Source organism: Pararge aegeria, chromosome 7 (genome assembly GCF_905163445.1).
Source record: "Pararge aegeria chromosome 7, ilParAegt1.1, whole genome shotgun sequence".
Taxonomy (NCBI): Eukaryota; Metazoa; Arthropoda; class Insecta; order Lepidoptera; family Nymphalidae; genus Pararge; species Pararge aegeria.
Window position 1 is genome coordinate 10,431,539 of NC_053186.1, and position 6,915 is coordinate 10,438,453.

Genomic DNA, 6,915 nt, shown 5'->3' on the forward strand with positions numbered 1-6,915 from the left:
TTCTATTTTAATACTATTCTATTTGAAGCTTCTTTCTCACCTCTCAACTATCAAACCGCGCGTTACAGAAGGGTTGATATCACGTAATTGAAACATGCGAAGTGCTTTACTTTATTGTATCTAATACGCAAAGATTTCCATTACACGTCAAGCTTCCGTCTTCCTCTACAATTGTGAATTCCTTCTAATCAATTGTGAAAGGGCATTTTTTAGATTACATTATTACTTTTTATCAGATGTAGCTAAACTCTATATATATATATTCTTAAAGATATTTTTGATGTTAAATAAAAACTATAAACATACACTTGCACCTGTCTACCGTAGACTTCCGCCCCGGCGGAAGTGTGTTTAGTGCTTTAGCGTTTAGACTTTTAGTGTTTTACCAGCGTTATCGGATTAGGTTGGTACGTTTCAGAGCCCGTCCATTTTGATTTCATCAACCGGCAATATTTTTTTTTTTACTTTGATTTCGATGGAGTGCTCTCGTTCAAAGGAATCGAATACATCAGCTTTAAATGGTTTAAAGGTATAGTAGAAATTGGTTTGCCTTTTGAAAAAAAATGATATTTATGCCGCACCACGTTTTTAAAAGATCATAACGTATGGCAAAAGTTAAGATATTTTGTCATCTTAAAACCCTGAAAAAAATTTGTAAGCTTCATCATTACATAAACTCGATACCGGTTCACTACTAATCTCCCACAATGAGAAGGGTTTTAAGCCGTAGTCCACTGCGCTGGCCCAGTGCGGATTGGTATACTCCACATGCCATTGAAAACATTATAGGTTAACTTCAAACTTCATCGTTCAAGCAGGTGACATTTTAATTGCTTTGATTTAACAAACGGGTCCGCAACCCGGCCCGGGTTTAAGTGCGTTTGTCAAAAGTGAAGCTGACGTCCTAACCACTATCACCGCTTCCATATTTATAATATTGTGAATGTAAAAGCGTCTTTTTGTTACTACTACCTACTACAGAGATCTTAATGAAATTTGGTATAGAGATAGCTTGCATCCCGGGGAAAAGTTTAAGATACCTATGTTTGTCGCAACTCCTGAAAAAATGGAGAGGGAATGATAGTGTTCCCCGATTTTTAACCTCCGTCAAATATTAACCGATTTAAATAATTTTGTTTATACTATCAGTTTAGTTTTGCCCAAATTTCGTGTACAACTCCTGAATAAGATTGCAGATAGAGGACAGAACTCCTCAGCGATTAACAACAAACCCCTCATTTAAGGTTTAAGGTTACTAAATATATAAAGAGTTGCCATATTTATGAGGAAATCAGTGCTAGGACAAAATAAAAAATGTTAGGAATTTTCTTGGTTAACCGTTAGCATAGTGTGATTTAGATTATTGATATTCTTTGTTAATAATAGGTGAGAATGATAAATATCAAATTATCCTTAAAACTTTAAAATACGGGCACCCATCCATGTAGTGACTTGGGTCAACGTTGCTTACCCAGTGCTTTTGACAAATGTGAAGTGCTGTTGTCAAGCCACATATTTTTAATACAGCCATTTTTTTATAGTGAATTCAATGTATTTTAAGTAAAGCAAAACGGGATTAGGTCCTCGGGAACAAAAGTTTACCTCTTTTGTCTGATTGATTGAGGTGGGTGTAGACTATTACTACTATTATTTGCAGTACGGTACGCTGCGAATTTAAGCAGTCGAAGCCGCAGGGCACATCTAGTTATTCATTAAAATATTCATGAGTCGTCTTAATACCCATAACACTACGTTTACTTTGTGGCTAGATTACGATGTGTGTATTGACGTAGTATATTTATTTAGTTCCACTCTATGAGCATGAGTGGGGAAATATCCAAATTTTATACGTGTAATGTCAAACGGGATAAAACATCTTGTGTAATGTCAAACGGGATAAAACATCTTCCCCTCTTTGGCGGCAGGTGGACAGTTAAATATTATCCTTTGACATTACACCTATATATTCGGGGGATGGAATTTGTACTGTACATGCTAGCCGTGTTGGAGACTGGAGGGCATAAAATACTTTGAATATCGAAAAATTTATAAATAACGATCGACCATAGCGCGACACAAATATAGATGCAAGCGCAGCCGCGGTAGCAGCTAGTTCCGTATAGTTGTCCCCTTTTTCCGTACCCCTACAAAACTGGAGCCAGAATTTTTTCCCCATTTGACAACCGTAAAATGCGAAGCAAATTTATCTGGCATTTTCCATTAGCGACGGATCAGTGACTACTTTAGTTACAAAAGATTACGTAACTTTGTTAGACTAAGTACAGACGTGGATGAAACTGACAGGCCTATTAAATTTTGGCAATGTTAAGTTAGACGGTGCTAGGCAGTGTCTTTCTGTCTGTATGGAGTGCAAACTGCTGCTTGTAACAATACCATTCAATAGTTTTAAATATGTGTAAAAGTGAAGATAGTTTGGTGTTTTCATGGTTTTTTTTCTAATTGCTAGTCTAGAAGTACTAAAGCACTAAAGTTACTGCTGCCGAACAGCATAGCTGTGTTCCAGTCTAAAGAACAAGATGGCCGATGTAATAACACTTAACATCTACACCTCAGGTTGTTGGACACATGGGTACACACCCTTGCAAAACCTGCTAAGTGCTTATAAGCTATGGTTTTTCACTTAACATTAAGTGGGCCATCTGCTAGGTCTATCAATCATCATCATCATCATCATCATCATCATATCAACCCATCACCGGTCCACTACAGGGCACCCGCAATGAGAAGAGTGAAGGCCGTAATCCGTTGACCCAGTGCGGATTGGTGGACTCCACACGCCTTTGAGAACATTATGAAGAACTTTCAGGCTTGAATGAATGAATGAAATACACTTTATTGTACACTAAATATAAAAAAAAACAAGCATTAAAAAAAATACACAATTAAAATAAAGGAAGAAAAGCTACAATAGGCATGTAGGTTTCCTCATGATATTTTCCTTTACCGTTTAAGGAAGAGATACTTTAATTACTTAAAATGCACATAACTTAGAAATATTAGAGCTGCGTGCTGGGATTGGTGGACTCCACACGCCTTTGAGAACATAATGGAGAACTTTCAGGCATGAAGGTTTCCTCACGATATTTTCCTTAACCGTTGAAGCAAGAGATAGTTTAATTACCTAAAATGCACATAACTTAAGTTAAAGGTGCTAAGATTCGAACTCGGCCCACCGAAAATGAAGCCGAAGTCCTAACCATTGGGATATCAATTATTATTATTATAAAAAATAAAAAAAACCTCGTAACCTGTATAACGTGTTAAGCAGTAAACATCCGAAGCAGTTCTGAAATCTAAGCAACGATTTTCTATCAACCAACCAACGTTATGAAGCCTTAAGGCTTTCAGCCGGAAAGAAAGAGTCGTAAAGTTTAGAGATAGGTGACGAAAGAACTTGGCTTCCAGCCAGAAGCTAGGGTTCATCTCTTACGAAAGATTTGGCAAGTCATCTTACATCTGGTCTCAGCTTTAAAAGAAGCACTTAACTGTGCAAAATGATTTTAAGATCTTCATGTCCTATAGAGGTATATACCTAATGTAACTACTACCCTACTATTTCGCCCGGGATTTTGTTTTTTTTTTATATGTTTGTATTCCCGCGATAAAAGGTATGCTAAATCAAAGTATACTTTCGACAAGATCTGTTTAACTGTAAAACTGTTGTACAATTATAATGTTTGTGTTGACATAACTGGCATACTCCCTAACAGGTTAGCCCGTGACTGCAAACTTACCGCCAAGTGAGATTGCAGTCAAGGGCTAACTTGTAGCGGCGAATAAAACAAACCGGCCAAGTGCGAGTCGGACTCGCATACGAACAATTATCTATAATAACGGCCAAAAATCATGTCTGTTGTACCATACGGTAGCCCCCCGAAATATTTATAAATTTTGTTTTTAAAGCGGCAACAGAAATACATGATGTATAAAAATTTTAACAGTCTTACTGTCACGGTTCATCAGTTACAACCTCGTGAAAGACGGACAGCGGAGTATTAGTAATAGGGTCCTGTTTTAGCCTTTGCGTACGGAACCCTAAAAACGGTACAAATAGTACCCTTAGTTAATAAGGGTAAAATGCCCCGAGACTATTATTTAAAGAAAGTTAGATCCTTTAACTTAACTACATGAAATTATTGTTTCGTGATAGCCTAGTGGTAAGAACTTCGGCTTCACTTTTAGGGGGCTGAGTTTGAATCCCAGCACGCACCTCTTACTTTTCTATGTGCGTTTTTAAGCAATTTAAATATCACTTGTTTTAACTATGAAGGAAAACATTGTAAATAAACCTGCAAGCCTAAGAGTTCTCCATAATGTCCACCCATCTGCACTGGGCCGGCCGTGGTGAACTACGATGATGATAAATTATTAGTTTAATGTGATCTTTGACCTAATTTTTCGTTAAAATACTAGTATTTATACCTACGAGAAAATCGTCTATTTATTAAACACACCGAAACATTGTGGTTAACAAAACAAGTATTCGAGACTCGAGAGGTAACATCAAAACTCCGAACTCATGCGATATTTACCCCCGTTAGACTTTTTAGCCCTGCGGGTAACGGGGTAACTTAGAGTACCTTCACACGTATTCGGGCAGACCGGCCCAGTGGGTAAGACTTCAATTTCGGAGGGTCAAGTTCAATCCCAGCACGCACCTATAACTTTTCTCAGTGATATGCGTTTTAAGTTTTTTAAATACACAATTTAAAATTATCTGTAGAACAACATCTTAATTTAATGACACACATCTCTCAAATAAGCTGCCCCTACGGGATATTTTAAAACAAAAATAAGTGCAGTCGCGGACAGCGGCTAATATATACATTTATAAAAAACAAAATTCAAAAGACATTTATTTCATTTATCATGTAACGTCAAGTCTGTCTGTTTGTAGCGAGTCTACCACCGGTTATGAAGGCAGATTCTACCAAAAAGAAGCCGGCAAGAAACTCAATAATATTGATGTAGCAAAACACATGTTTAGTTATGCATATAAGCGAGATTTTTGTTGCCGATACGAATAAGTGTGGAGGCACCCTTTTACCGTGAAACAGGTACCTAACTTGGCGTATGTTGGGTAACGGGGTCCAAAGTTTTATGTAAACTTTATATTTGAATTTTGTTCTGAGTTTAGTGCTATTTTATGTTTAGTTACTATTTATTCCGGTTTTGCTAATGTTGAGATCTATCTATCATTACTCGTAACTTCATTTATAGCATTTGTACAGGACCTCATGATCCGTAGTCAAACACGCTAACGACTTGACACAGCATGGAAGCTTTATTTATTTCTAAAAATATACTAATCACCTCTTATCAACTTCCTCTCTTCTGTCCTATTTAAATTTTTCCTTATATATTTTCCTCGGCGTCTGTTGAATTTTACCTGCCCCTTTCTCTTATTTATCCTCTTTGTATTGTGTTGATATATATTGAAGCTTGCATCCTGGAGATGGACAAAGATATAATATTTTTCCCGGAAAAGCCACCCATAATAGCTCCCTGCCGGTAAAAAAGGGATTGAAGGATTCTCAAAAACCCAAAAATAACCCGGACAAAGTTGCAGGAAACAGCTAGTCTTCAAATAAAATTTAATTTTTAATAGGTACAATATTGCCAATATATGCTTTTTGGGCATCTGAGTTCGTTGGCAAACAATAATCGTATAAAATGAAAAACAAAATACCACGATCTCCATTGGATTCGATATAGGGGGAAATTATATTGACGCAGCTGGCTTGAATAGGAAAAACAAAACAATTCGGTTTAAAATGCAAAATAACAAAAGTAGGGTTGTCAAGTAAATAATAAGTTTTATTTTCCACGACAATATTTTTATCGAATAATAAGTTGTGTTTTATCGCGTAAAATCGTTCCCATTTATCCTCTGTAAAAGATTCTGAAAGAGTTACCTTTTTGCTAACATTAAAATAACATAAATAACACTCAACACCCACTTTCATACTGCTCGATGGTTTTATATACGTATGAATTTCAAGAAAAGGATATTGTCATTCACGCGCGTGTAAAAAAAATCGGTTCTTCGAATAACCGCTATCTTTTTCAATTTTTTTTGTGCTTTGAGTACAAAAAAAAGCGATTCAAATATTGACAGCACATCGACAGATATTTAACATATATCTTTGTATTTTAGTGATGTGGTAAATACAAATATTTTGTCGAGTACATCGGGATCGGGACCTCCCAATATTAAGAGCGAATAAATTTTAATAATTTCATTATACTTAAGTTAATTACTACTATAATAAATATTTATTTTATTACCTAATACTTAGTTTATTTGTGTTGCTTGGATTTTAATTTAATTAGCGTTGTAAATTTCACTTGTTTGTTTATTTTTAATTTTAATCTTATTTTTGAACGAGACGATCGATCATTCTCAGATTGGTTAACGCCGGTAGACGCATAACGGCGGGAACGGCAATAAAACTGCTTGGATCCTACCTGGACGGCTGTGAGTTTAGGCGGTTTGGTTTTTCTTCTTGACGGCTTGGATTGTTCTCTAAAGTGTCAGGAAGTGAAATGCGAGGTTGTGAAGAATAAGTTCATATTGCCATAGTTTATAAAGTAAATTAATATAGTGATATTTTTATGGTACGTTCATTTGCATCTTTTCGTGTATCCATCGCTATCCTACTATAACAGTTCTAATACTATATACTCAGTTATTAATGATATTAGGTTACAAGAACTGGCTGTTTTAATGTAAGCAGTATGCTAACTATTTCAGACTCTTTTGTAGAGGATTCATGTTATGGGAATGAATAAAGTCTTGGATGCAACTGTTAAAACACTCCGACTCCTATTATTCTGATAAATCCATACTCATGTTTTAATACCCCTTATTATACAACAGTTGCATAAATAACT